This window comes from Triturus cristatus, chromosome 12 (assembly GCF_964204655.1).
Source record: "Triturus cristatus chromosome 12, aTriCri1.1, whole genome shotgun sequence".
Taxonomy (NCBI): domain Eukaryota; kingdom Metazoa; phylum Chordata; class Amphibia; order Caudata; family Salamandridae; genus Triturus; species Triturus cristatus.
The window spans coordinates 216,731,975-216,757,916 of record NC_140595.1 but is presented as its reverse complement, the minus strand read 5'-3'; the positions used below and the strand labels follow the sequence as shown (position 1 = coordinate 216,757,916).

General features: G+C 45.1%; 26 non-coding genes across 26 annotated transcripts; all 26 read left to right on the top strand.

Annotated features, from left to right (window-relative positions):
• Nucleotides 1-683: 683 nt before the first annotated feature.
• On the top strand, nucleotides 684-798 carry LOC146773264 (U5 spliceosomal RNA). The gene has a single exon (XR_014974548.1). It is a non-coding gene; the product is annotated as a U5 spliceosomal RNA (small nuclear RNA).
• An 889-nt stretch (nucleotides 799-1,687) lies between these two features.
• On the top strand, nucleotides 1,688-1,802 carry LOC146773263 (U5 spliceosomal RNA). The gene has a single exon (XR_014973881.1). It is a non-coding gene; the product is annotated as a U5 spliceosomal RNA (small nuclear RNA).
• Nucleotides 1,803-2,691: 889 nt separating this feature from the next.
• On the top strand, nucleotides 2,692-2,806 carry LOC146773262 (U5 spliceosomal RNA). The gene has a single exon (XR_014973870.1). It is a non-coding gene; the product is annotated as a U5 spliceosomal RNA (small nuclear RNA).
• An 888-nt stretch (nucleotides 2,807-3,694) lies between these two features.
• LOC146773261 (U5 spliceosomal RNA) lies at nucleotides 3,695-3,809 on the top strand. The gene has a single exon (XR_014974466.1). It is a non-coding gene; the product is annotated as a U5 spliceosomal RNA (small nuclear RNA).
• Nucleotides 3,810-4,698: 889 nt separating this feature from the next.
• LOC146773260 (U5 spliceosomal RNA) lies at nucleotides 4,699-4,813 on the top strand. Its single transcript, XR_014973859.1, has one exon. It is a non-coding gene; the product is annotated as a U5 spliceosomal RNA (small nuclear RNA).
• Nucleotides 4,814-5,702: 889 nt separating this feature from the next.
• Nucleotides 5,703-5,817, top strand: LOC146773259 (U5 spliceosomal RNA). The gene has a single exon (XR_014973848.1). It is a non-coding gene; the product is annotated as a U5 spliceosomal RNA (small nuclear RNA).
• Nucleotides 5,818-6,705: 888 nt separating this feature from the next.
• Nucleotides 6,706-6,820, top strand: LOC146773258 (U5 spliceosomal RNA). Its single transcript, XR_014974547.1, has one exon. It is a non-coding gene; the product is annotated as a U5 spliceosomal RNA (small nuclear RNA).
• An 889-nt stretch (nucleotides 6,821-7,709) lies between these two features.
• Nucleotides 7,710-7,824, top strand: LOC146773257 (U5 spliceosomal RNA). The gene has a single exon (XR_014973837.1). It is a non-coding gene; the product is annotated as a U5 spliceosomal RNA (small nuclear RNA).
• Nucleotides 7,825-8,713: 889 nt separating this feature from the next.
• Nucleotides 8,714-8,828, top strand: LOC146773256 (U5 spliceosomal RNA). The gene has a single exon (XR_014973742.1). It is a non-coding gene; the product is annotated as a U5 spliceosomal RNA (small nuclear RNA).
• Nucleotides 8,829-9,667: 839 nt separating this feature from the next.
• On the top strand, nucleotides 9,668-9,782 carry LOC146773255 (U5 spliceosomal RNA). The gene has a single exon (XR_014973782.1). It is a non-coding gene; the product is annotated as a U5 spliceosomal RNA (small nuclear RNA).
• An 839-nt stretch (nucleotides 9,783-10,621) lies between these two features.
• LOC146773254 (U5 spliceosomal RNA) lies at nucleotides 10,622-10,736 on the top strand. The gene has a single exon (XR_014973826.1). It is a non-coding gene; the product is annotated as a U5 spliceosomal RNA (small nuclear RNA).
• An 889-nt stretch (nucleotides 10,737-11,625) lies between these two features.
• Nucleotides 11,626-11,740, top strand: LOC146773253 (U5 spliceosomal RNA). Its single transcript, XR_014973815.1, has one exon. It is a non-coding gene; the product is annotated as a U5 spliceosomal RNA (small nuclear RNA).
• Nucleotides 11,741-12,629: 889 nt separating this feature from the next.
• On the top strand, nucleotides 12,630-12,744 carry LOC146773252 (U5 spliceosomal RNA). Its single transcript, XR_014974545.1, has one exon. It is a non-coding gene; the product is annotated as a U5 spliceosomal RNA (small nuclear RNA).
• Nucleotides 12,745-13,632: 888 nt separating this feature from the next.
• Nucleotides 13,633-13,747, top strand: LOC146773251 (U5 spliceosomal RNA). Its single transcript, XR_014974465.1, has one exon. It is a non-coding gene; the product is annotated as a U5 spliceosomal RNA (small nuclear RNA).
• Nucleotides 13,748-14,636: 889 nt separating this feature from the next.
• Nucleotides 14,637-14,751, top strand: LOC146773250 (U5 spliceosomal RNA). Its single transcript, XR_014973804.1, has one exon. It is a non-coding gene; the product is annotated as a U5 spliceosomal RNA (small nuclear RNA).
• An 889-nt stretch (nucleotides 14,752-15,640) lies between these two features.
• On the top strand, nucleotides 15,641-15,755 carry LOC146773249 (U5 spliceosomal RNA). Its single transcript, XR_014973792.1, has one exon. It is a non-coding gene; the product is annotated as a U5 spliceosomal RNA (small nuclear RNA).
• An 888-nt stretch (nucleotides 15,756-16,643) lies between these two features.
• LOC146773248 (U5 spliceosomal RNA) lies at nucleotides 16,644-16,758 on the top strand. Its single transcript, XR_014974544.1, has one exon. It is a non-coding gene; the product is annotated as a U5 spliceosomal RNA (small nuclear RNA).
• An 889-nt stretch (nucleotides 16,759-17,647) lies between these two features.
• LOC146773247 (U5 spliceosomal RNA) lies at nucleotides 17,648-17,762 on the top strand. The gene has a single exon (XR_014973781.1). It is a non-coding gene; the product is annotated as a U5 spliceosomal RNA (small nuclear RNA).
• An 889-nt stretch (nucleotides 17,763-18,651) lies between these two features.
• Nucleotides 18,652-18,766, top strand: LOC146773246 (U5 spliceosomal RNA). The gene has a single exon (XR_014973741.1). It is a non-coding gene; the product is annotated as a U5 spliceosomal RNA (small nuclear RNA).
• An 839-nt stretch (nucleotides 18,767-19,605) lies between these two features.
• On the top strand, nucleotides 19,606-19,720 carry LOC146773245 (U5 spliceosomal RNA). The gene has a single exon (XR_014973780.1). It is a non-coding gene; the product is annotated as a U5 spliceosomal RNA (small nuclear RNA).
• Nucleotides 19,721-20,559: 839 nt separating this feature from the next.
• Nucleotides 20,560-20,674, top strand: LOC146773244 (U5 spliceosomal RNA). The gene has a single exon (XR_014973770.1). It is a non-coding gene; the product is annotated as a U5 spliceosomal RNA (small nuclear RNA).
• Nucleotides 20,675-21,526: 852 nt separating this feature from the next.
• Nucleotides 21,527-21,641, top strand: LOC146773243 (U5 spliceosomal RNA). The gene has a single exon (XR_014973759.1). It is a non-coding gene; the product is annotated as a U5 spliceosomal RNA (small nuclear RNA).
• Nucleotides 21,642-22,529: 888 nt separating this feature from the next.
• Nucleotides 22,530-22,644, top strand: LOC146773242 (U5 spliceosomal RNA). Its single transcript, XR_014973748.1, has one exon. It is a non-coding gene; the product is annotated as a U5 spliceosomal RNA (small nuclear RNA).
• An 889-nt stretch (nucleotides 22,645-23,533) lies between these two features.
• Nucleotides 23,534-23,648, top strand: LOC146773241 (U5 spliceosomal RNA). Its single transcript, XR_014973737.1, has one exon. It is a non-coding gene; the product is annotated as a U5 spliceosomal RNA (small nuclear RNA).
• An 889-nt stretch (nucleotides 23,649-24,537) lies between these two features.
• Nucleotides 24,538-24,652, top strand: LOC146773240 (U5 spliceosomal RNA). Its single transcript, XR_014974254.1, has one exon. It is a non-coding gene; the product is annotated as a U5 spliceosomal RNA (small nuclear RNA).
• Nucleotides 24,653-25,491: 839 nt separating this feature from the next.
• LOC146773239 (U5 spliceosomal RNA) lies at nucleotides 25,492-25,606 on the top strand. The gene has a single exon (XR_014974417.1). It is a non-coding gene; the product is annotated as a U5 spliceosomal RNA (small nuclear RNA).
• Nucleotides 25,607-25,942: the final 336 nt, after the last annotated feature.

Here is a 25,942-nt window from a genome sequence, read left to right as displayed (position 1 = left end):
ACGATCGCAGGCAGTATATTTTCTTATCTCCCAAAGATCCTGCTGCCAGATCCCAGAGGTCACCCTCCTTTTTAAAGGTGGGACCAAGACTCATGCTGTGCTTTTCATAGGGCTTGCCCGTTATTTGTGCCTGTTAGAGGTGCCCTGAGAGGTCGCCAATCCTGAGTCAGCTTCCTCTCAGGTAGACTTGAAGGGGCACGTCAGACTTGTTTCACGTGTCTCCAGCCTAGACAGATATATCCTTCTATATTCAGGTTTAATGAAAGTACGTGTGAAAAAGGCACATACGGTGCATGGCTATGTGTAGAGCACAGTGGTGGCTCTGAGCATATCGATTGGAGGGATGGTGTTGAAAGCGTAAAATGGCTAGGGGACAAAAGGCCTACAGTGCCACTTAACTAAAAGCCTGATTCACATTTCCTGTTCCCCTTCCCCAGCAGCCCCGACAACTCCTAATGAGCTGAGGTGAGTACAAAAGAAATTTGCATATTCCCAGACATACACATGTGAACAGTCCACCTTTTTGTACCTTGAGCAGAGACTCTGAAATGTTGGCCTGTTTTGCCCACCGGCCTGGTTCTCGCCCTCTTTCTTAGAGCCTGAAAATACCTTTCAGGTCCTCACCCTCGCAATGACAGGGTCTTTGATGTGGCGCCACTTACCCTAGAGAGCTATATTGTCACTTATTCTGGTTTCTCTTCAAAACGAAAAAATCTTTCGCCTTTTACTAAAGATTTCCGTGGCGAGGAACATTTAAGAGTTTATTCAATTTTTTTAAGCCTTGCCACAGGTGAGGCTGTTTATCATTTGTTTAAAAGAAAAGTATTAGAAGTTGGGGAATATCCAGCAATTGTCTGCTGCTTTTTTGGGGGACATGAGTTTGGTGTTTTATTCCTGAGCTCTCTGCTTGCTCATTTGCATAAACAGAGTGCAGGAGAGGTGCCTCATGGGAAAGAGCTTGTGCAGTGCATGAGATTGCTTTTCTTGACTGACTTGAAACTTCACGATCGCAGGCAGTATATTTTCTTATCTCCCAAAGATCCTGCTGCCAGATCCCAGAGGTCACCCTCCTTTTTAAAGGTGGGACCAAGACTCATGCTGTGCTTTTCATAGGACTTGCCCGTTATTTGTGTCCGTTTAGAGGTGCCCTGAGAGGTCGCCAATCCTGAGTCAGCTTCCTCTCAGGTAGACTTGAAGGGGCACGTCAGACTTGTTTCACGTGTCTCCAGCCTAGACAGATATATCCTTCTATATTCAGGTTTAATGAAAGTACGTGTGAAAAAGGCACATACGGTGCATGGCTATGTGTAGAGCACAGTGGTGGCTCTGAGCATATCGATTGGAGGGATGGTGTTGAAAGCGTAAAATGGCTAGGGGACAAAAGGCCTACAGTGCCACTTAACTAAAAGCCTGATTCACATTTCCTGTTCCCCTTCCCCAGCATCCCCGACAACTCCTAATGAGCTGAGGTGAGTACAAAAGAAATTTGCATATTCCCAGACATACACATGTGAACAGTCCACCTTTTTGTACCTTGAGCAGAGACTTTGAAATGTTGGCCTGTTTTGCCCACCGGCCTGGTTCTCGCCCTCTTTCTTAGAGCCTGAAAATACCTTTCAGGTCCTCACCCTCGCAATGACAGGGTCTTTGATGTGCCGCCACTTACCCTAGAGAGCTATATTGTCACTTACTCTGGTTTCTCTTCAAAACGAAAAAATCTTTCGCCTTTTACTAAAGATTTCCGTGGAGAGGAACATTTAAGAGTTTATTCAATTTTTTTAAGCCTTGCCACAGGTGAGGCTGTTTATCATTTGTTTAAAAGAAAAGCATTACAAGTTGGGGAATATCCAGAAATTGTCTGCTGCTTTTTTGGGGGACATGAGTTTGGTGTTTTATTCCTGAGCTCTCTGCTTGCTCATTTGCATAAACAGAGTGCAGGAGAGGTGCCTCATGGGAAAGAGCTTGTGCAGTGCATGAGATTGCTTTTCTTGACTGACTTGAAACTTCACGATCGCAGGCAGTATATTTTCTTATCTCCCAAAGATCCTGCTGCCAGATCCCAGAGGTCACCCTCCTTTTTAAAGGTGGGACCAAGACTCATGCTGTGCTTTTCATAGGGCTTGCCCGTTATTTGTGTCCGTTTAGAGGTGCCCTGAGAGGTCGCCAATCCTGAGTCAGCTTCCTCTCAGGTAGACTTGAAGGGGCACGTCAGACTTGTTTCACGTGTCTCCAGCCTAGACAGATATATCCTTCTATATTCAGGTTTAATGAAAGTACGTGTGAAAAAGGCACATACGGTGCATGGCTATGTGTAGAGCACAGTGGTGGCTCTGAGCATATCGATTGGAGGGATGGTGTTGAAAGAGTAAAATGGCTAGGGGACAAAAGGCCTACAGTGCCACTTAACTAAAAGCCTGATTCACATTTCCTGTTCCCCTTCCCCAGCAGCCCTGACAACTCCTAATGAGCTGAGGTGAGTACAAAAGAAATTTGCATATTCCCAGACATACACATGTGAACAGTCCACCTTTTATTACCTTGAGCAGAGACTTTGAAATGTTGGCCTGTTTTGCCCACCGGCCTGGTTCTCGCCCTCTTTCTTAGAGCCTGAAAATACCTTTCAGGTCCTCACCCTCGCAATGACAGGGTCTTTGATGTGCCGCCACTTACCCTAGAGAGCTATATTGTCACTTACTCTGGTTTCTCTTCAAAACGAAAAAATCTTTCGCCTTTTACTAAAGATTTCCGTGGAGAGGAACATTTAAGAGTTTATTCAATTTTTTTAAGCCTTGCCACAGGTGAGGCTGTTTATCATTTGTTTAAAAGAAAAGCATTACAAGTTGGGGAATATCCAGCAATTGTCTGCTGCTTTTTTGGGGGACATGAGTTTGGTGTTTTATTCCTGAGCTCTCTGCTTGCTCATTTGCATAAACAGAGTGCAGGAGAGGTGCCTCATGGGAAAGAGCTTGTGCAGTGCATGAGATTGCTTTTCTTGACTGACTTGAAACTTCACGATCGCAGGCAGTATATTTTCTTATCTCCCAAAGATCCTGCTGCCAGATCCCAGAGGTCACCCTCCTTTTTAAAGGTGGGACCAAGACTCATGCTGTGCTTTTCATAGGGCTTGCCCGTTATTTGTGCCTGTTAGAGGTGCCCTGAGAGGTCGCCAATCCTGAGTCAGCTTCCTCTCAGGTAGACTTGAAGGGGCACGTCAGACTTGTTTCATGTGTCTCCAGCCTAGACAGATATATCCTTCTATATTCAGGTTTAATGAAAGTACGTGTGAAAAAGGCACATACGGTGCATGGCTATGTGTAGAGCACAGTGGTGGCTCTGAGCATATCGATTGGAGGGATGGTGTTGAAAGCGTAAAATGGCTAGGGGACAAAAGGCCTACAGTGCCACTTAACTAAAAGCCTGATTCACATTTCCTGTTCCCCTTCCCCAGCAGCCCCGACAACTCCTAATGAGCTGAGGTGAGTACAAAAGAAATTTGCATATTCCCAGACATACACATGTGAACAGTCCACCTTTTTGTACCTTGAGCAGAGACTCTGAAATGTTGGCCTGTTTTGCCCACCGGCCTGGTTCTCGCCCTCTTTCTTAGAGCCTGAAAATACCTTTCAGGTCCTCACCCTCGCAATGACAGGGTCTTTGATGTGGCGCCACTTACCCTAGAGAGCTATATTGTCACTTATTCTGGTTTCTCTTCAAAACGAAAAAATCTTTCGCCTTTTACTAAAGATTTCCGTGGCGAGGAACATTTAAGAGTTTATTCAATTTTTTTAAGCCTCGCCACAGGTGAGGCTGTTTATCATTTGTTTAAAAGAAAAGTATTAGAAGTTGGGGAATATCCAGCAATTGTCTGCTGCTTTTTTGGGGGACATGAGTTTGGTGTTTTATTCCTGAGCTCTCTGCTTGCTCATTTGCATAAACAGAGTGCAGGAGAGGTGCCTCATGGGAAAGAGCTTGTGCAGTGCATGAGATTGCTTTTCTTGACTGACTTCAAACTTCACGATCGCAGGCAGTATATTTTCTTATCTCCCAAAGATCCTGCTGCCAGATCCCAGAGGTCACCCTCCTTTTTAAAGGTGGGACCAAGACTCATGCTGTGCTTTTCATAGGGCTTGCCCGTTATTTGTGTCCGTTTAGAGGTGCCCTGAGAGGTCGCCAATCCTGAGTCAGCTTCCTCTCAGGTAGACTTGAAGGGGCACGTCAGACTTGTTTCACGTGTCTCCAGCCTAGACAGATGTATCCTTCTATATTCAGGTTTAATGAAAGTACGTGTGAAAAAGGCACATACGGTGCATGGCTATGTGTAGAGCACAGTGGTGGCTCTGAGCATATCGATTGGAGGGATGGTGTTGAAAGCGTAAAATGGCTAGGGGACAAAAGGCCTACAGTGCCACTTAACTAAAAGCCTGATTCACATTTCCTGTTCCCCTTCCCCAGCAGCCCTGACAACTCCTAATGAGCTGAGGTGAGTACAAAAGAAATTTGCATATTCCCAGACATACACATGTGAACAGTCCACCTTTTTGTACCTTGAGCAGAGACTTTGAAATGTTGGCCTGTTTTGCCCACCGGCCTGGTTCTCGCCCTCTTTCTTAGAGCCTGAAAATACCTTTCAGGTCCTCACCCTCGCAATGACAGGGTCTTTGATGTGCCGCCACTTACCCTAGAGAGCTATATTGTCACTTACTCTGGTTTCTCTTCAAAACGAAAAAATCTTTCGCCTTTTACTAAAGATTTCCGTGGAGAGGAACATTTAAGAGTTTATTCAATTTTTTTAAGCCTTGCCACAGGTGAGGCTGTTTATCATTTGTTTAAAAGAAAAGCATTACAAGTTGGGGAATATCCAGCAATTGTCTGCTGCTTTTTTGGGGGACATGAGTTTGGTGTTTTATTCCTGAGCTCTCTGCTTGCTCATTTGCATAAACAGAGTGCAGGAGAGGTGCCTCATGGGAAAGAGCTTGTGCAGTGCATGAGATTGCTTTTCTTGACTGACTTGAAACTTCACGATCGCAGGCAGTATATTTTCTTATCTCCCAAAGATCCTGCTGCCAGATCCCAGAGGTCACCCTCCTTTTTAAAGGTGGGACCAAGACTCATGCTGTGCTTTTCATAGGGCTTGCCCGTTATTTGTGCCCGTTTAGAGGTGCCCTGAGAGGTCACCAATCCTGAGTCAGCTTCCTCTCAGGTAGACTTGAAGGGGCACGTCAGACTTGTTTCATGTGTCTCCAGCCTAGACAGATATATCCTTCTATATTCAGGTTTAATGAAAGTACGTGTGAAAAAGGCACATACGGTGCATGGCTATGTGTAGAGCGCAGTGGTGGCTCTGAGCATATCGATTGGAGGGATGGTGTTGAAAGCGTAAAATGGCTAGGGGACAAAAGGCCTACAGTGCCACTTAACTAAAAGCCTGATTCACATTTCCTTTTCCCCTTCCCCAGCAGCCCCGACAACTCCTAATGAGCTGAGGTTAGTACAAAAGAAATTTGCATATTCCCAGACATACACATGTGAACAGTCCACTTTTTTGTACCTTGAGCAGAGACTTTGAAAAGTTGGCCTGTTTTGCCCACCGGCCTGGTTCTCGCCCTCTTTCTTAGAGCCTGAAAATACCTTTCAGGTCCTCACCCTCGCAATGACAGGGTCTTTGATGTGGCGCCACTTACCCTAGAGAGCTATATTGTCACTTACTCTGGTTTCTCTTCAAAACGAAAAAATCTTTCGCCTTTTACTAAAGATTTCCGTGGAGAGGAACATTTAAGAGTTTATTCAATTTTTTTAAGCCTTGCCACAGGTGAGGCTGTTTATCATTTGTTTAAAATAAAAACATTAGAAGTTGGGGAATATCCAGCAATTGTCTGCTGCATTTTTGGGGGACATGAGTTTGGTGTTTTATTCCTGAGCTCTCTGCTTGCTCATTTGCATAAACAGAGTGCAGGAGAGGTGCCTCATGGGAAAGAGCTTGTGCAGTGCATGAGATTGCTTTTCTTGACTGACTTGAAACTTCACGATCGCAGGCAGTATATTTTCTTATCTCCCAAAGATCCTGCTGCCAGATCCCAGAGGTCACCCTCCTTTTTAAAGGTGGGACCAAGACTCATGCTGTGCTTTTCATAGGGCTTGCCCGTTATTTGTGCCTGTTAGAGGTGCCCTGAGAGGTCGCCAATCCTGAGTCAGCTTCCTCTCAGGTAGACTTGAAGGGGCACGTCAGACTTGTTTCACGTGTCTCCAGCCTAGACAGATATATCCTTCTATATTCAGGTTTAATGAAAGTACGTGTGAAAAAGGCACATACGGTGCATGGCTATGTGTAGAGCACAGTGGTGGCTCTGAGCATATCGATTGGAGGGATGGTGTTGAAAGCGTAAAATGGCTAGGGGACAAAAGGCCTACAGTGCCACTTAACTAAAAGCCTGATTCACATTTCCTGTTCCCCTTCCCCAGCAGCCCCGACAACTCCTAATGAGCTGAGGTGAGTACAAAAGAAATTTGCATATTCCCAGACATACACATGTGAACAGTCCACCTTTTTGTACCTTGAGCAGAGACTCTGAAATGTTGGCCTGTTTTGCCCACCGGCCTGGTTCTCGCCCTCTTTCTTAGAGCCTGAAAATACCTTTCAGGTCCTCACCCTCGCAATGACAGGGTCTTTGATGTGGCGCCACTTACCCTAGAGAGCTATATTGTCACTTATTCTGGTTTCTCTTCAAAACGAAAAAATCTTTCGCCTTTTACTAAAGATTTCCGTGGCGAGGAACATTTAAGAGTTTATTCAATTTTTTTAAGCCTTGCCACAGGTGAGGCTGTTTATCATTTGTTTAAAAGAAAAGTATTAGAAGTTGGGGAATATCCAGCAATTGTCTGCTGCTTTTTTGGGGGACATGAGTTTGGTGTTTTATTCCTGAGCTCTCTGCTTGCTCATTTGCATAAACAGAGTGCAGGAGAGGTGCCTCATGGGAAAGAGCTTGTGCAGTGCATGAGATTGCTTTTCTTGACTGACTTGAAACTTCACGATCGCAGGCAGTATATTTTCTTATCTCCCAAAGATCCTGCTGCCAGATCCCAGAGGTCACCCTCCTTTTTAAAGGTGGGACCAAGACTCATGCTGTGCTTTTCATAGGGCTTGCCCGTTATTTGTGTCCGTTTAGAGGTGCCCTGAGAGGTCGCCAATCCTGAGTCAGCTTCCTCTCAGGTAGACTTGAAGGGGCACGTCAGACTTGTTTCACGTGTCTCCAGCCTAGACAGATATATCCTTCTATATTCAGGTTTAATGAAAGTACGTGTGAAAAAGGCACATACGGTGCATGGCTATGTGTAGAGCACAGTGGTGGCTCTGAGCATATCGATTGGAGGGATGGTGTTGAAAGCGTAAAATGGCTAGGGGACAAAAGGCCTACAGTGCCACTTAACTAAAAGCCTGATTCACATTTCCTGTTCCCCTTCCCCAGCAGCCCCGACAACTCCTAATGAGCTGAGGTGAGTACAAAAGAAATTTGCATATTCCCAGACATACACATGTGAACAGTCCACCTTTTTGTACCTTGAGCAGAGACTTTGAAATGTTGGCCTGTTTTGCCCACCGGCCTGGCTCTCGCCCTCTTTCTTAGAGCCTGAAAATACCTTTCAGGTCCTCACCCTCGCAATGACAGGGTCTTTGATGTGCCGCCACTTACCCTAGAGAGCTATATTGTCACTTACTCTGGTTTCTCTTCAAAACGAAAAAATCTTTCGCCTTTTACTAAAGATTTCCGTGGAGAGGAACATTTAAGAGTTTATTCAATTTTTTTAAGCCTTGCCACAGGTGAGGCTGTTTATCATTTGTTTAAAAGAAAAGCATTACAAGTTGGGGAATATCCAGAAATTGTCTGCTGCTTTTTTGGGGGACATGAGTTTGGTGTTTTATTCCTGAGCTCTCTGCTTGCTCATTTGCATAAACAGAGTGCAGGAGAGGTGCCTCATGGGAAAGAGCTTGTGCAGTGCATGAGATTGCTTTTCTTGACTGACTTGAAACTTCACGATCGCAGGCAGTATATTTTCTTATCTCCCAAAGATCCTGCTGCCAGATCCCAGAGGTCACCCTCCTTTTTAAAGGTGGGACCAAGACTCATGCTGTGCTTTTCATAGGGCTTGCCCGTTATTTGTGTCCGTTTAGAGGTGCCCTGAGAGGTCACCAATCCTGAGTCAGCTTCCTCTCAGGTAGACTTGAAGGGGCACGTCAGACTTGTTTCATGTGTCTCCAGCCTAGACAGATATATCCTTCTATATTCAGGTTTAATGAAAGTACGTGTGAAAAAGGCACATACGGTGCATGGCTATGTGTAGAGCACAGTGGTGGCTCTGAGCATATCGATTGGAGGGATGGTGTTGAAAGCGTAAAATGGCTAGGGGACAAAAGGCCTACAGTGCCACTTAACTAAAAGCCTGATTCACATTTCCTGTTCCCCTTCCCCAGCAGCCCCGACAACTCCTAATGAGCTGAGGTGAGTACAAAAGAAATTTGCATATTCCCAGACATACTCATGTGAACAGTCCACCTTTTTGTACCTTGAGCAGAGACTTTGAAATGTTGGCCTGTTTTGCCCACCGGCCTGGTTCTCGCCCTCTTTCTTAGAGCCTGAAAATACCTTTCAGGTCCTCACCCTCGCAATGACAGGGTCTTTGATGTGCCGCCACTTACCCTAGAGAGCTATATTGTCACTTACTCTGGTTTCTCTTCAAAACGAAAAAATCTTTCGCCTTTTACTAAAGATTTCCGTGGAGAGGAACATTTAAGAGTTTGTTCAATTTTTTTAAGCCTTGCCACAGGTGAGGCTGTTTATCATTTGTTTAAAAGAAAAGCATTACAAGTTGGGGAATATCCAGCAATTGTCTGCTGCTTTTTTGGGGGACATGAGTTTGGTGTTTTATTCCTGAGCTCTCTGCTTGCTCATTTGCATAAACAGAGTGCAGGAGAGGTGCCTCATGGGAAAGAGCTTGTGCAGTGCATGAGATTGCTTTTCTTGACTGACTTGAAACTTCACGATCGCAGGCAGTATATTTTCTTATCTCCCAAAGATCCTGCTGCCAGATCCCAGAGGTCACCATCCTTTTTAAAGGTGGGACCAAGACTCATGCTGTGCTTTTCATAGGGCTTGCCCGTTATTTGTGCCCGTTGAGGTCGCCAATCCTGAGTCAGCTTCCTCTCAGGTAGACTTGAAGGGGCACGTCAGACTTGTTTCACGTGTCTCCAGCCTAGACAGATATATCCTTCTATATTCAGGTTTAATGAAAGTACGTGTGAAAAAGGCACATACGGTGCATGGCTATGTGTAGAGCGTGTTGAAAGCGTAAAATGGCTAGGGGACAAAAGGCCTACAGTGCCACTTAACTAAAAGCCTGATTCACATTTCCTGTTCCCCTTCCCCAGCAGCCCCGACAACTCCTAATGAGCTGAGGTGAGTACAAAAGAAATTTGCATATTCCCAGACATACACATGTGAACAGTCCACCTTTTTGTACCTTGAGCAGAGACTTTGAAATGTTGGCCTGTTTTGCCCACCGGCCTGGTTCTCGCCCTCTTTCTTAGAGCCTGAAAATACCTTTCAGGTCCTCACCCTCGCAATGACAGGGTCTTTGATGTGCCGCCACTTACCCTAGAGAGCTATATTGTCACTTACTCTGGTTTCTCTTCAAAATGAAAAAATCTTTCGCCTTTTACTAAAGATTTCCGTGGAGAGGAACATTTAAGAGTTTATTCAATTTTTTTAAGCCTTGCCACAGGTGAGGCTGTTTATCATTTGTTTAAAAGAAAAGCATTACAAGTTGGGGAATATCCAGCAATTGTCTGCTGCTTTTTTGGGGGACATGAGTTTGGTGTTTTATTCCTGAGCTCTCTGCTTGCTCATTTGCATAAACAGAGTGCAGGAGAGGTGCCTCATGGGAAAGAGCTTGTGCAGTGCATGAGATTGCTTTTCTTGACTGACTTGAAACTTCACGATCGCAGGCAGTATATTTTCTTATCTCCCAAAGATCCTGCTGCCAGATCCCAGAGGTCACCCTCCTTTTTAAAGGTGGGACCAAGACTCATGCTGTGCTTTTCATAGGGCTTGCCCGTTATTTGTGCCCGTTGAGGTCGCCAATCCTGAGTCAGCTTCCTCTCAGGTAGACTTGAAGGGGCACGTCAGACTTGTTTCACGTGTCTCCAGCCTAGACAGATATATCCTTCTATATTCAGGTTTAATGAAAGTACGTGTGAAAAAGGCACATACGGTGCATGGCTATGTGTAGAGCGTGTTGAAAGCGTAAAATGGCTAGGGGACAAAAGGCCTACAGTGCCACTTAACTAAAAGCCTGATTCACATTTCCTGTTCCCCTTCCCCAGCAGCCCTGACAACTCCTAATGAGCTGAGGTGAGTACAAAAGAAATTTGCATATTCCCAGACATACACATGTGAACAGTCCACCTTTTTGTACCTTGAGCAGAGACTTTGAAATGTTGGCCTGTTTTGCCCACCGGCCTGGTTCTCGCCCTCTTTCTTAGAGCCTGAAAATACCTTTCAGGTCCTCACCCTCGCAATGACAGGGTCTTTGATGTGCCGCCACTTACCCTAGAGAGCTATATTGTCACTTACTCTGGTTTCTCTTCAAAACGAAAAAATCTTTCGCCTTTTACTAAAGATTTCCGTGGAGAGGAACATTTAAGAGTTTATTCAATTTTTTTAAGCCTTGCCACAGGTGAGGCTGTTTATCATTTGTTTAAAAGAAAAGCATTACAAGTTGGGGAATATCCAGCAATTGTCTGCTGCTTTTTTGGGGGACATGAGTTTGGTGTTTTATTCCTGAGCTCTCTGCTTGCTCATTTGCATAAACAGAGTGCAGGAGAGGTGCCTCATGGGAAAGAGCTTGTGCAGTGCATGAGATTGCTTTTCTTGACTGACTTGAAACTTCACGATTGCAGGCAGTATATTTTCTTATCTCCCAAAGATCCTGCTGCCAGATCCCAGAGGTCACCCTCCTTTTTAAAGGTGGGACCAAGACTCATGCTGTGCTTTTCATAGGGCTTGCCCGTTATTTGTGTCCGTTTAGAGGTGCCCTGAGAGGTCACCAATCCTGAGTCAGCTTCCTCTCAGGTAGACTTGAAGGGGCACGTCAGACTTGTTTCATGTGTCTCCAGCCTAGACAGATATATCCTTCTATATTCAGGTTTAATGAAAGTACGTGTGAAAAAGGCACATACGGTGCATGGCTATGTGTAGAGCGCAGTGGTGGCTCTGAGCATATCGATTGGAGGGATGGTGTTGAAAGCGTAAAATGGCTAGGGGACAAAAGGCCTACAGTGCCACTTAACTAAAAGCCTGATTCACATTTCCTTTTCCCCTTCCCCAGCAGCCCCGACAACTCCTAATGAGCTGAGGTTAGTACAAAAGAAATTTGCATATTCCCAGACATACACATGTGAACAGTCCACTTTTTTGTACCTTGAGCAGAGACTTTGAAAAGTTGGCCTGTTTTGCCCACCGGCCTGGTTCTCGCCCTCTTTCTTAGAGCCTGAAAATACCTTTCAGGTCCTCACCCTCGCAATGACAGGGTCTTTGATGTGGCGCCACTTACCCTAGAGAGCTATATTGTCACTTACTCTGGTTTCTCTTCAAAACGAAAAAATCTTTCGCCTTTTACTAAAGATTTCCGTGGAGAGGAACATTTAAGAGTTTATTCAATTTTTTTAAGCCTTGCCACAGGTGAGGCTGTTTATCAATTGTTTAAAAGAAAAGCATTACAAGTTGGGGAATATCCAGCAATTGTCTGCTGTTTTTTTTGGGGGACATGAGTTTGGTGTTTTATTCCTGAGCTCTCTGCTTGCTCATTTGCATAAACAGAGTGCAGGAGAGGTGCCTCATGGGAAAGAGCTTGTGCAGTGCATGAGATTGCTTTTCTTGACTGACTTGAAACTTCACGATCGCAGGCAGTATATTTTCTTATCTCCCAAAGATCCTGCTGCCAGATCCCAGAGGTCACCCTCCTTTTTAAAGGTGGGACCAAGACTCATGCTGTGCTTTTCATAGGGCTTGCCCGTTATTTGTGCCTGTTAGAGGTGCCCTGAGAGGTCGCCAATCCTGAGTCAGCTTCCTCTCAGGTAGACTTGAAGGGGCACGTCAGACTTGTTTCACGTGTCTCCAGCCTAGACAGATATATCCTTCTATATTCAGGTTTAATGAAAGTACGTGTGAAAAAGGCACATACGGTGCATGGCTATGTGTAGAGCACAGTGGTGGCTCTGAGCATATCGATTGGAGGGATGGTGTTGAAAGCGTAAAATGGCTAGGGGACAAAAGGCCTACAGTGCCACTTAACTAAAAGCCTGATTCACATTTCCTGTTCCCCTTCCCCAGCAGCCCCGACAACTCCTAATGAGCTGAGGTGAGTACAAAAGAAATTTGCATATTCCCAGACATACACATGTGAACAGTCCACCTTTTTGTACCTTGAGCAGAGACTCTGAAATGTTGGCCTGTTTTGCCCACCGGCCTGGTTCTCGCCCTCTTTCTTAGAGCCTGAAAATACCTTTCAGGTCCTCACCCTCGCAATGACAGGGTCTTTGATGTGGCGCCACTTACCCTAGAGAGCTATATTGTCACTTATTCTGGTTTCTCTTCAAAACGAAAAAATCTTTCGCCTTTTACTAAAGATTTCCGTGGCGAGGAACATTTAAGAGTTTATTCAATTTTTTTAAGCCTTGCCACAGGTGAGGCTGTTTATCATTTGTTTAAAAGAAAAGCATTACAAGTTGGGGAATATCCAGCAATTGTCTGCTGCTTTTTTGGGGGACATGAGTTTGGTGTTTTATTCCTGAGCTCTCTGCTTGCTCATTTGCATAAACAGAGTGCAGGAGAGGTGCCTCATGGGAAAGAGCTTGTGCAGTGCATGAGATTGCTTTTCTTGACTGACTTGAAACTTCACGATCGCAGGCAGTATATTTTCTTATCTCCCAAAGATCCTGCTGCCAGATCCCAGAGGTCACCCTCCTTTTTAAAGGTGGGACCAAGACTCATGCTGTGCTTTTCATAGGGCTTGCCCGTTATTTGTGCCTGTTAGAGGTGCCCTGAGAGGTCGCCAATCCTGAGTCAGCTTCCTCTCAGGTAGACTTGAAGGGGCACGTCAGACTTGTTTCATGTGTCTCCAGCCTAGACAGATATATCCTTCTATATTCAGGTTTAATGAAAGTACGTGTGAAAAAGGCACATACGGTGCATGGCTATGTGTAGAGCACAGTGGTGGCTCTGAGCATATCGATTGGAGGGATGGTGTTGAAAGCGTAAAATGGCTAGGGGACAAAAGGCCTACAGTGCCACTTAACTAAAAGCCTGATTCACATTTCCTGTTCCCCTTCCCCAGCAGCCCCGACAACTCCTAATGAGCTGAGGTGAGTACAAAAGAAATTTGCATATTCCCAGACATACACATGTGAACAGTCCACCTTTTTGTACCTTGAGCAGAGACTCTGAAATGTTGGCCTGTTTTGCCCACCGGCCTGGTTCTCGCCCTCTTTCTTAGAGCCTGAAAATACCTTTCAGGTCCTCACCCTCGCAATGACAGGGTCTTTGATGTGGTGCCACTTACCCTAGAGAGCTATATTGTCACTTATTCTGGTTTCTCTTCAAAACGAAAAAATCTTTCGCCTTTTACTAAAGATTTCCGTGGCGAGGAACATTTAAGAGTTTATTCAATTTTTTTAAGCCTCGCCACAGGTGAGGCTGTTTATCATTTGTTTAAAAGAAAAGTATTAGAAGTTGGGGAATATCCAGCAATTGTCTGCTGCTTTTTTGGGGGACATGAGTTTGGTGTTTTATTCCTGAGCTCTCTGCTTGCTCATTTGCATAAACAGAGTGCAGGAGAGGTGCCTCATGGGAAAGAGCTTGTGCAGTGCATGAGATTGCTTTTCTTGACTGACTTCAAACTTCACGATCGCAGGCAGTATATTTTCTTATCTCCCAAAGATCCTGCTGCCAGATCCCAGAGGTCACCCTCCTTTTTAAAGGTGGGACCAAGACTCATGCTGTGCTTTTCATAGGGCTTGCCCGTTATTTGTGTCCGTTTAGAGGTGCCCTGAGAGGTCGCCAATCCTGAGTCAGCTTCCTCTCAGGTAGACTTGAAGGGGCACGTCAGACTTGTTTCACGTGTCTCCAGCCTAGACAGATGTATCCTTCTATATTCAGGTTTAATGAAAGTACGTGTGAAAAAGGCACATACGGTGCATGGCTATGTGTAGAGCACAGTGGTGGCTCTGAGCATATCGATTGGAGGGATGGTGTTGAAAGCGTAAAATGGCTAGGGGACAAAAGGCCTACAGTGCCACTTAACTAAAAGCCTGATTCACATTTCCTGTTCCCCTTCCCCAGCAGCCCTGACAACTCCTAATGAGCTGAGGTGAGTACAAAAGAAATTTGCATATTCCCAGACATACACATGTGAACAGTCCACCTTTTTGTACCTTGAGCAGAGACTTTGAAATGTTGGCCTGTTTTGCCCACCGGCCTGGTTCTCGCCCTCTTTCTTAGAGCCTGAAAATACCTTTCAGGTCCTCACCCTCGCAATGACAGGGTCTTTGATGTGCCGCCACTTACCCTAGAGAGCTATATTGTCACTTACTCTGGTTTCTCTTCAAAACGAAAAAATCTTTCGCCTTTTACTAAAGATTTCCGTGGAGAGGAACATTTAAGAGTTTATTCAATTTTTTTAAGCCTTGCCACAGGTGAGGCTGTTTATCATTTGTTTAAAAGAAAAGCATTACAAGTTGGGGAATATCCAGCAATTGTCTGCTGCTTTTTTGGGGGACATGAGTTTGGTGTTTTATTCCTGAGCTCTCTGCTTGCTCATTTGCATAAACAGAGTGCAGGAGAGGTGCCTCATGGGAAAGAGCTTGTGCAGTGCATGAGATTGCTTTTCTTGACTGACTTGAAACTTCACGATCGCAGGCAGTATATTTTCTTATCTCCCAAAGATCCTGCTGCCAGATCCCAGAGGTCACCCTCCTTTTTAAAGGTGGGACCAAGACTCATGCTGTGCTTTTCATAGGGCTTGCCCGTTATTTGTGCCCGTTTAGAGGTGCCCTGAGAGGTCACCAATCCTGAGTCAGCTTCCTCTCAGGTAGACTTGAAGGGGCACGTCAGACTTGTTTCATGTGTCTCCAGCCTAGACAGATATATCCTTCTATATTCAGGTTTAATGAAAGTACGTGTGAAAAAGGCACATACGGTGCATGGCTATGTGTAGAGCGCAGTGGTGGCTCTGAGCATATCGATTGGAGGGATGGTGTTGAAAGCGTAAAATGGCTAGGGGACAAAAGGCCTACAGTGCCACTTAACTAAAAGCCTGATTCACATTTCCTTTTCCCCTTCCCCAGCAGCCCCGACAACTCCTAATGAGCTGAGGTTAGTACAAAAGAAATTTGCATATTCCCAGACATACACATGTGAACAGTCCACTTTTTTGTACCTTGAGCAGAGACTTTGAAAAGTTGGCCTGTTTTGCCCACCGGCCTGGTTCTCGCCCTCTTTCTTAGAGCCTGAAAATACCTTTCAGGTCCTCACCCTCGCAATGACAGGGTCTTTGATGTGGCGCCACTTACCCTAGAGAGCTATATTGTCACTTACTCTGGTTTCTCTTCAAAACGAAAAAATCTTTCGCCTTTTACTAAAGATTTCCGTGGAGAGGAACATTTAAGAGTTTATTCAATTTTTTTAAGCCTTGCCACAGGTGAGGCTGTTTATCATTTGTTTAAAATAAAAACATTAGAAGTTGGGGAATATCCAGCAATTGTCTGCTGCATTTTTGGGGGACATGAGTTTGGTGTTTTATTCCTGAGCTCTCTGCTTGCTCATTTGCATAAACAGAGTGCAGGAGAGGTGCCTCATGGGAAAGAGCTTGTGCAGTGCATGAGATTGCTTTTCTTGACTGACTTGAAACTTCACGATCGCAGGCAGTATATTTTCTTATCTCCCAAAGATCCTGCTGCCAGATCCCAGAGGTCACCCTCCTTTTTAAAGGTGGGACCAAGACTCATGCTGTGCTTTTCATAGGGCTTGCCCGTTATTTGTGCCTGTTAGAGGTGCCCTGAGAGGTCGCCAATCCTGAGTCAGCTTCCTCTCAGGTAGACTTGAAGGGGCACGTCAGACTTGTTTCACGTGTCTCCAGCCTAGACAGATATATCCTTCTATATTCAGGTTTAATGAAAGTACGTGTGAAAAAGGCACATACGGTGCATGGCTATGTGTAGAGCACAGTGGTGGCTCTGAGCATATCGATTGGAGGGATGGTGTTGAAAGCGTAAAATGGCTAGGGGACAAAAGGCCTACAGTGCCACTTAACTAAAAGCCTGATTCACATTTCCTGTTCCCCTTCCCCAGCAGCCCCGACAACTCCTAATGAGCTGAGGTGAGTACAAAAGAAATTTGCATATTCCCAGACATACACATGTGAACAGTCCACCTTTTTGTACCTTGAGCAGAGACTCTGAAATGTTGGCCTGTTTTGCCCACCGGCCTGGTTCTCGCCCTCTTTCTTAGAGCCTGAAAATACCTTTCAGGTCCTCACCCTCGCAATGACAGGGTCTTTGATGTGGCGCCACTTACCCTAGAGAGCTATATTGTCACTTATTCTGGTTTCTCTTCAAAACGAAAAAATCTTTCGCCTTTTACTAAAGATTTCCGTGGCGAGGAACATTTAAGAGTTTATTCAATTTTTTTAAGCCTTGCCACAGGTGAGGCTGTTTATCATTTGTTTAAAAGAAAAGTATTAGAAGTTGGGGAATATCCAGCAATTGTCTGCTGCTTTTTTGGGGGACATGAGTTTGGTGTTTTATTCCTGAGCTCTCTGCTTGCTCATTTGCATAAACAGAGTGCAGGAGAGGTGCCTCATGGGAAAGAGCTTGTGCAGTGCATGAGATTGCTTTTCTTGACTGACTTGAAACTTCACGATCGCAGGCAGTATATTTTCTTATCTCCCAAAGATCCTGCTGCCAGATCCCAGAGGTCACCCTCCTTTTTAAAGGTGGGACCAAGACTCATGCTGTGCTTTTCATAGGGCTTGCCCGTTATTTGTGTCCGTTTAGAGGTGCCCTGAGAGGTCGCCAATCCTGAGTCAGCTTCCTCTCAGGTAGACTTGAAGGGGCACGTCAGACTTGTTTCACGTGTCTCCAGCCTAGACAGATATATCCTTCTATATTCAGGTTTAATGAAAGTACGTGTGAAAAAGGCACATACGGTGCATGGCTATGTGTAGAGCACAGTGGTGGCTCTGAGCATATCGATTGGAGGGATGGTGTTGAAAGCGTAAAATGGCTAGGGGACAAAAGGCCTACAGTGCCACTTAACTAAAAGCCTGATTCACATTTCCTGTTCCCCTTCCCCAGCAGCCCCGACAACTCCTAATGAGCTGAGGTGAGTACAAAAGAAATTTGCATATTCCCAGACATACACATGTGAACAGTCCACCTTTTTGTACCTTGAGCAGAGACTTTGAAATGTTGGCCTGTTTTGCCCACCGGCCTGGCTCTCGCCCTCTTTCTTAGAGCCTGAAAATACCTTTCAGGTCCTCACCCTCGCAATGACAGGGTCTTTGATGTGCCGCCACTTACCCTAGAGAGCTATATTGTCACTTACTCTGGTTTCTCTTCAAAACGAAAAAATCTTTCGCCTTTTACTAAAGATTTCCGTGGAGAGGAACATTTAAGAGTTTATTCAATTTTTTTAAGCCTTGCCACAGGTGAGGCTGTTTATCATTTGTTTAAAAGAAAAGCATTACAAGTTGGGGAATATCCAGAAATTGTCTGCTGCTTTTTTGGGGGACATGAGTTTGGTGTTTTATTCCTGAGCTCTCTGCTTGCTCATTTGCATAAACAGAGTGCAGGAGAGGTGCCTCATGGGAAAGAGCTTGTGCAGTGCATGAGATTGCTTTTCTTGACTGACTTGAAACTTCACGATCGCAGGCAGTATATTTTCTTATCTCCCAAAGATCCTGCTGCCAGATCCCAGAGGTCACCCTCCTTTTTAAAGGTGGGACCAAGACTCATGCTGTGCTTTTCATAGGGCTTGCCCGTTATTTGTGTCCGTTTAGAGGTGCCCTGAGAGGTCACCAATCCTGAGTCAGCTTCCTCTCAGGTAGACTTGAAGGGGCACGTCAGACTTGTTTCATGTGTCTCCAGCCTAGACAGATATATCCTTCTATATTCAGGTTTAATGAAAGTACGTGTGAAAAAGGCACATACGGTGCATGGCTATGTGTAGAGCACAGTGGTGGCTCTGAGCATATCGATTGGAGGGATGGTGTTGAAAGCGTAAAATGGCTAGGGGACAAAAGGCCTACAGTGCCACTTAACTAAAAGCCTGATTCACATTTCCTGTTCCCCTTCCCCAGCAGCCCCGACAACTCCTAATGAGCTGAGGTGAGTACAAAAGAAATTTGCATATTCCCAGACATACTCATGTGAACAGTCCACCTTTTTGTACCTTGAGCAGAGACTTTGAAATGTTGGCCTGTTTTGCCCACCGGCCTGGTTCTCGCCCTCTTTCTTAGAGCCTGAAAATACCTTTCAGGTCCTCACCCTCGCAATGACAGGGTCTTTGATGTGCCGCCACTTACCCTAGAGAGCTATATTGTCACTTACTCTGGTTTCTCTTCAAAACGAAAAAATCTTTCGCCTTTTACTAAAGATTTCCGTGGAGAGGAACATTTAAGAGTTTGTTCAATTTTTTTAAGCCTTGCCACAGGTGAGGCTGTTTATCATTTGTTTAAAAGAAAAGCATTACAAGTTGGGGAATATCCAGCAATTGTCTGCTGCTTTTTTGGGGGACATGAGTTTGGTGTTTTATTCCTGAGCTCTCTGCTTGCTCATTTGCATAAACAGAGTGCAGGAGAGGTGCCTCATGGGAAAGAGCTTGTGCAGTGCATGAGATTGCTTTTCTTGACTGACTTGAAACTTCACGATCGCAGGCAGTATATTTTCTTATCTCCCAAAGATCCTGCTGCCAGATCCCAGAGGTCACCATCCTTTTTAAAGGTGGGACCAAGACTCATGCTGTGCTTTTCATAGGGCTTGCCCGTTATTTGTGCCCGTTGAGGTCGCCAATCCTGAGTCAGCTTCCTCTCAGGTAGACTTGAAGGGGCACGTCAGACTTGTTTCACGTGTCTCCAGCCTAGACAGATATATCCTTCTATATTCAGGTTTAATGAAAGTACGTGTGAAAAAGGCACATACGGTGCATGGCTATGTGTAGAGCGTGTTGAAAGCGTAAAATGGCTAGGGGACAAAAGGCCTACAGTGCCACTTAACTAAAAGCCTGATTCACATTTCCTGTTCCCCTTCCCCAGCAGCCCCGACAACTCCTAATGAGCTGAGGTGAGTACAAAAGAAATTTGCATATTCCCAGACATACACATGTGAACAGTCCACCTTTTTGTACCTTGAGCAGAGACTTTGAAATGTTGGCCTGTTTTGCCCACCGGCCTGGTTCTCGCCCTCTTTCTTAGAGCCTGAAAATACCTTTCAGGTCCTCACCCTCGCAATGACAGGGTCTTTGATGTGCCGCCACTTACCCTAGAGAGCTATATTGTCACTTACTCTGGTTTCTCTTCAAAATGAAAAAATCTTTCGCCTTTTACTAAAGATTTCCGTGGAGAGGAACATTTAAGAGTTTATTCAATTTTTTTAAGCCTTGCCACAGGTGAGGCTGTTTATCATTTGTTTAAAAGAAAAGCATTACAAGTTGGGGAATATCCAGCAATTGTCTGCTGCTTTTTTGGGGGACATGAGTTTGGTGTTTTATTCCTGAGCTCTCTGCTTGCTCATTTGCATAAACAGAGTGCAGGAGAGGTGCCTCATGGGAAAGAGCTTGTGCAGTGCATGAGATTGCTTTTCTTGACTGACTTGAAACTTCACGATCGCAGGCAGTATATTTTCTTATCTCCCAAAGATCCTGCTGCCAGATCCCAGAGGTCACCCTCCTTTTTAAAGGTGGGACCAAGACTCATGCTGTGCTTTTCATAGGGCTTGCCCGTTATTTGTGCCCGTTGAGTTCGCCAATCCTGAGTCAGCTTCCTCTCAGGTAGACTTGAAGGGGCACGTCAGACTTGTTTCACGTGTCTCCAGCCTAGACAGATATATCCTTCTATATTCAGGTTTAATGAAAGTACGTGTGAAAAAGGCACATACGGTGCATGGCTATGTGTAGAGCGTGTTGAAAGCGTAAAATGGCTAGGGGACAAAAGGCCTACAGTGCCACTTAACTAAAAGCCTGATTCACATTTCCTGTTCCCCTTCCCCAGCAGCCCCGACAACTCCTAATGAGCTGAGGTGAGTACAAAAGAAATTTGCATATTCCCAGACATACACATGTGAACAGTCCACCTTTTTGTACCTTGAGCAGAGACTTTGAAATGTTGGCCTGTTTTGCCCACCGGCCTGGTTCTCGCCCTCTTTCTTAGAGCCTGAAAATACCTTTCAGGTCCTCACCCTCGCAATGACAGGGTCTTTGATGTGCCGCCACTTACCCTAGAGAGCTATATTGTCACTTACTCTGGTTTCTCTTCAAAACGAAAAAATCTTTCGCCTTTTACTAAAGATTTCCGTGGAGAGGAACATTTAAGAGTTTATTCAATTTTTTTAAGCCTTGCCACAGGTGAGGCTGTTTATCATTTGTTTAAAAGAAAAGCATTACAAGTTGGGGAATATCCAGCAATTGTCTGCTGCTTTTTTGGGGGACATGAGTTTGGTGTTTTATTCCTGAGCTCTCTGCTTGCTCATTTGCATAAACAGAGTGCAGGAGAGGTGCCTCATGGGAAAGAGCTTGTGCAGTGCATGAGATTGCTTTTCTTGACTGACTTGAAACTTCACGATCGCAGGCAGTATATTTTCTTATCTCCCAAAGATCCTGCTGCCAGATCCCAGAGGTCACCCTCCTTTTTAAAGGTGGGACCAAGACTCATGCTGTGCTTTTCATAGGGCTTGCCCGTTATTTGTGCCCGTTAGAGGTGCCCTGAGAGGTCGCCAATCCTGAGTCAGCTTCCTCTCAGGTAGACTTGAAGGGGCACGTCAGACTTGTTTCACGTGTCTCCAGCCTAGACAGATATATCCTTCTATATTCAGGTTTAATGAAAGTACGTGTGAAAAAGGCACATACGGTGCATGGCTATGTGTAGAGCGTGTTGAAAGCGTAAAATGGCTAGGGGACAAAAGGCCTACAGTGCCACTTAACTAAAAGCCTGATTCACATTTCCTGTTCCCCTTCCCCCGCAGCCCCGACAACTCCTAATGAGCTGAGGTGAGTACAAAATAAATTTGCATATTCCCAGACATACACATGTGAACAGTCCACCTTTTTGTACCTTGAGCAGAGACTTTGAAATGTTGGCCTGTTTTGCCCACCGGCCCGGTTCTCGCCCTCTTTCTTAGAGCCTGAAAATACCTTTCAGGTCCTCACCCTCGCAATGACAGGGTCTTTGATGTGCCGCCACTTACCCTAGAGAGCTATATTGTCACTTACTCTGGTTTCTCTTCAAAACGAAAAAATCTTTCGCCTTTTACTAAAGATTTCCGTGGAGAGGAACATTTAAGAGTTTATTCAATTTTTTTAAGCCTTGCCACAGGTGAGGCTGTTTATCATTTGTTTAAAAGAAAAGCATTACAAGTTGGGGAATATCCAGCAATTGTCTGCTGCTTTTTTGGGGGACATGAGTTTGGGGTTTTATTCCTGAGCTCTCTGCTTGCTCATTTGCATAAACAGAGTGCAGGAGAGGTGCCTCATGGGAAAGAGCTTGTGCAGTGCATGAGATTGCTTTTCTTGACTGACTTGAAACTTCACGATTGGAGGCAGTATATTTTCTTATCTCCCAAAGATCCTGCTGCCAGATCCCAGAGGTCACCCTCCTTTTTAAATGTGGGACCAAGACTCATGCTGTGCTTTTCATAGGGCTTGCCCGTTATTTGTGTCCGTTTAGAGGTGCCCTGAGAGGTCACCAATCCTGAGTCAGCTTCCTCTCAGGTAGACTTGAAGGGGCACGTCAGACTTGTTTCATGTGTCTCCAGCCTAGACAGATATATCCTTCTATATTCAGGTTTAATGAAAGTACATGTGAAAAAGGCACATACGGTGCATGGCTATGTGTAGAGCGCAGTGGTGGCTCTGAGCATATCGATTGGAGGGATGGTGTTGAAAGCGTAAAATGGCTAGGGGACAAAAGGCCTACAGTGCCACTTAACTAAAAGCCTGATTCACATTTCCTTTCCCCTTCCCCAGCAGCCCCGACAACTCCTAATGAGCTGAGGTTAGTACAAAAGAAATTTGCATATTCCCAGACATACACATGTGAACAGTCCACTTTTTTGTACCTTGAGCAGAGACTTTGAAAAGTTGGCCTGTTTTGCCCACCGGCCTGGTTCTTGCCCTCTTTCTTAGAGCCTGAAAATACCTTTCAGGTCCTCACCCTCGCAATGACAGGGTCTTTGATGTGGCGCCACTTACCCTAGAGAGCTATATTGTCACTTACTCTGGTTTCTCTTCAAAACGAAAAAATCTTTCGCCTTTTACTAAAGATTTCCGTGGAGAGGAACATTTAAGAGTTTATTCAATTTTTTTAAGCCTTGCCACAGGTGAGGCTGTTTATCATTTGTTTCAAAGAAAAGCATTACAAGTTGGGGAATATCCAGCAATTGTCTGCTGCTTTTTTGGGGGACATGAGTTTGGTGTTTTATTCCTGAGCTCTCTGCTTGCTCATTTGCATAAACAGAGTGCAGGAGAGGTGCCTCATGGGAAAGAGCTTGTGCAGTGCATGAGATTGCTTTTCTTGACTGACTTGAAACTTCACGATCGCAGGCAGTATATTTTCTTATCTCCCAAAGATCCTGCTGCCAGATCCCAGAGGTCACCCTCCTTTTTAAAGGTGGGACCAAGACTCATGCTGTGCTTTTCATAGGGCTTGCCCGTTATTTGTGTCCGTTTAGAGGTGCCCTGAGAGGTCGCCAATCCTGAGTCAGCTTCCTCTCAGGTAGACTTGAAGGGGCACGTCAGACTTGTTTCACGTGTCTCCAGCCTAGACAGATATATCCTTCTATATTCAGGTTTAATGAAAGTACGTGTGAAAAAGGCACATACGGTGCATGGCTATGTGTAGAGCACAGTGGTGGCTCTGAGCATATCGATTGGAGGGATGGTGTTGAAAGCGTAAAATGGCTAGGGGACAAAAGGCCTACAGTGCCACTTAACTAAAAGCCTGATTCACATTTCCTGTTCCCCTTCCCCAGCAGCCCCGACAACTCCTAATGAGCTGAGGTGAGTACAAAAGAAATTTGCATATTCCCAGACATACACATGTGAACAGTCCACCTTTTTGTACCTTGAGCAGAGTCTTTGAAATGTTGGCCTGTTTTGCCCACCGGCCTGGCTCTCGCCCTCTTTCTTAGAGCCTGAAAATACCTTTCAGGTCCTCACCCTCGCAATGACAGGGTCTTTGATGTGCCGCCACTTACCCTAGAGAGCTATATTGTCACTTACTCTGGTTTCTCTTCAAAACGAAAAAATCTTTCGCCTTTTACTAAAGATTTCCGTGGAGAGGAACATTTAAGAGTTTATTCAATTTTTTTAAGCCTTGCCACAGGTGAGGCTGTTTATCATTTGTTTAAAAGAAAAGCATTACAAGTTGGGGAATATCCAGAAATTGTCTGCTGCTTTTTTGGGGGACATGAGTTTGGTGTTTTATTCCTGAGCTCTCTGCTTGCTCATTTGCATAAACAGAGTGCAGGAGAGGTGCCTCATGGGAAAGAGCTTGTGCAGTGCATGAGATTGCTTTTCTTGACTGACTTGAAACTTCACGATCGCAGGCAGTATATTTTCTTATCTCCCAAAGATCCTGCTGCCAGATCCCAGAGGTCACCCTCCTTTTTAAAGGTGGGACCAAGACTCATGCTGTGCTTTTCATAGGGCTTGCCCGTTATTTGTGTCCGTTTAGAGGTGCCCTGAGAGGTCACCAATCCTGAGTCAGCTTCCTCTCAGGTAGACTTGAAGGGGCACGTCAGACTTGTTTCATGTGTCTCCAGCCTAGACAGATATATCCTTCTATATTCAGGTTTAATGAAAGTACGTGTGAAAAAGGCACATACGGTGCATGGCTATGTGTAGAGCACAGTGGTGGCTCTGAGCATATCGATTGGAGGGATGGTGTTGAAAGCGTAAAATGGCTAGGGGACAAAAGGCCTACAGTGCCACTTAACTAAAAGCCTGATTCACATTTCCTGTTCCCCTTCCCCAGCAGCCCCGACAACTCCTAATGAGCTGAGGTGAGTACAAAAGAAATTTGCATATTCCCAGACATACTCATGTGAACAGTCCACCTTTTTGTACCTTGAGCAGAGACTTTGAAATGTTGGCCTGTTTTGCCCACCGGCCTGGTTCTCGCCCTCTTTCTTAGAGCCTGAAAATACCTTTCAGGTCCTCACCCTCGCAATGACAGGGTCTTTGATGTGCCGCCACTTACCCTAGAGAGCTATATTGTCACTTACTCTGGTTTCTCTTCAAAACGAAAAAATCTTTCGCCTTTTACTAAAGATTTCCGTGGAGAGGAACATTTAAGAGTTTATTCAATTTGTTTAAGCCTTGCCACAGGTGAGGCTGTTTATCATTTGTTTAAAAGAAAAGCATTACAAGTTGGGGAATATCCAGCAATTGTCTGCTGCTTTTTTGGGGGACATGAGTTTGGTGTTTTATTCCTGAGCTCTCTGCTTGCTCATTTGCATAAACAGAGTGCAGGAGAGGTGCCTCATGGGAAAGAGCTTGTGCAGTGCATGAGATTGCTTTTCTTGACTGACTTGAAACTTCACGATCGCAGGCAGTATATTTTCTTATCTCCCAAAGATCCTGCTGCCAGATCCCAGAGGTCACCCTCCTTTTTAAAGGTGGGACCAAGACTCATGCTGTGCTTTTCATAGGGCTTGCCCGTTATTTGTGCCCGTTGAGGTCGCCAATCCTGAGTCAGCTTCCTCTCAGGTAGACTTGAAGGGGCACGTCAGACTTGTTTCACGTGTCTCCAGCCTAGACAGATATATCCTTCTATATTCAGGTTTAATGAAAGTACGTGTGAAAAAGGCACATACGGTGCATGGCTATGTGTAGAGCGTGTTGAAAGCGTAAAATGGCTAGGGGACAAAAGGCCTACAGTGCCACTTAACTAAAAGCCTGATTCACATTTCCTGTTCCCCTTCCCCAGCAGCCCCGACAACTCCTAATGAGCTGAGGTGAGTACAAAAGAAATTTGCATATTCCCAGACATACACATGTGAACAGTCCACCTTTTTGTACCTTGAGCAGAGACTTTGAAATGTTGGCCTGTTTTGCCCACCGGCCTGGTTCTCGCCCTCTTTCTTAGAGCCTGAAAATACCTTTCAGGTCCTCACCCTCGCAATGACAGGGTCTTTGATGTGCCGCCACTTACCCTAGAGAGCTATATTGTCACTTACTCTGGTTTCTCTTCAAAACGAAAAAATCTTTCGCCTTTTACTAAAGATTTCCCTGGAGAGGAACATTTAAGAGTTTATTCAATTTTTTTAAGCCTTGCCACAGGTGAGGCTGTTTATCATTTGTTTAAAAGAAAAGCATTACAAGTTGGGGAATATCCAGCAATTGTCTGCTGCTTTTTTGGGGGACATGAGTTTGGTGTTTTATTCCTGAGCTCTCTGCTTGCTCATTTGCATAAACAGAGTGCAGGAGAGGTGCCTCATGGGAAAGAGCTTGTGCAGTGCATGAGATTGCTTTTCTTGACTGACTTGAAACTTCACGATCGCAGGCAGTATATTTTCTTATCTCCCAAAGATCCTGCTGCCAGATTCCAGAGGTCACCCTCCTTTTTAAAGGTGGGACCAAGACTCATGCTGTGCTTTTCATAGGGCTTGCCCGTTATTTGTGTC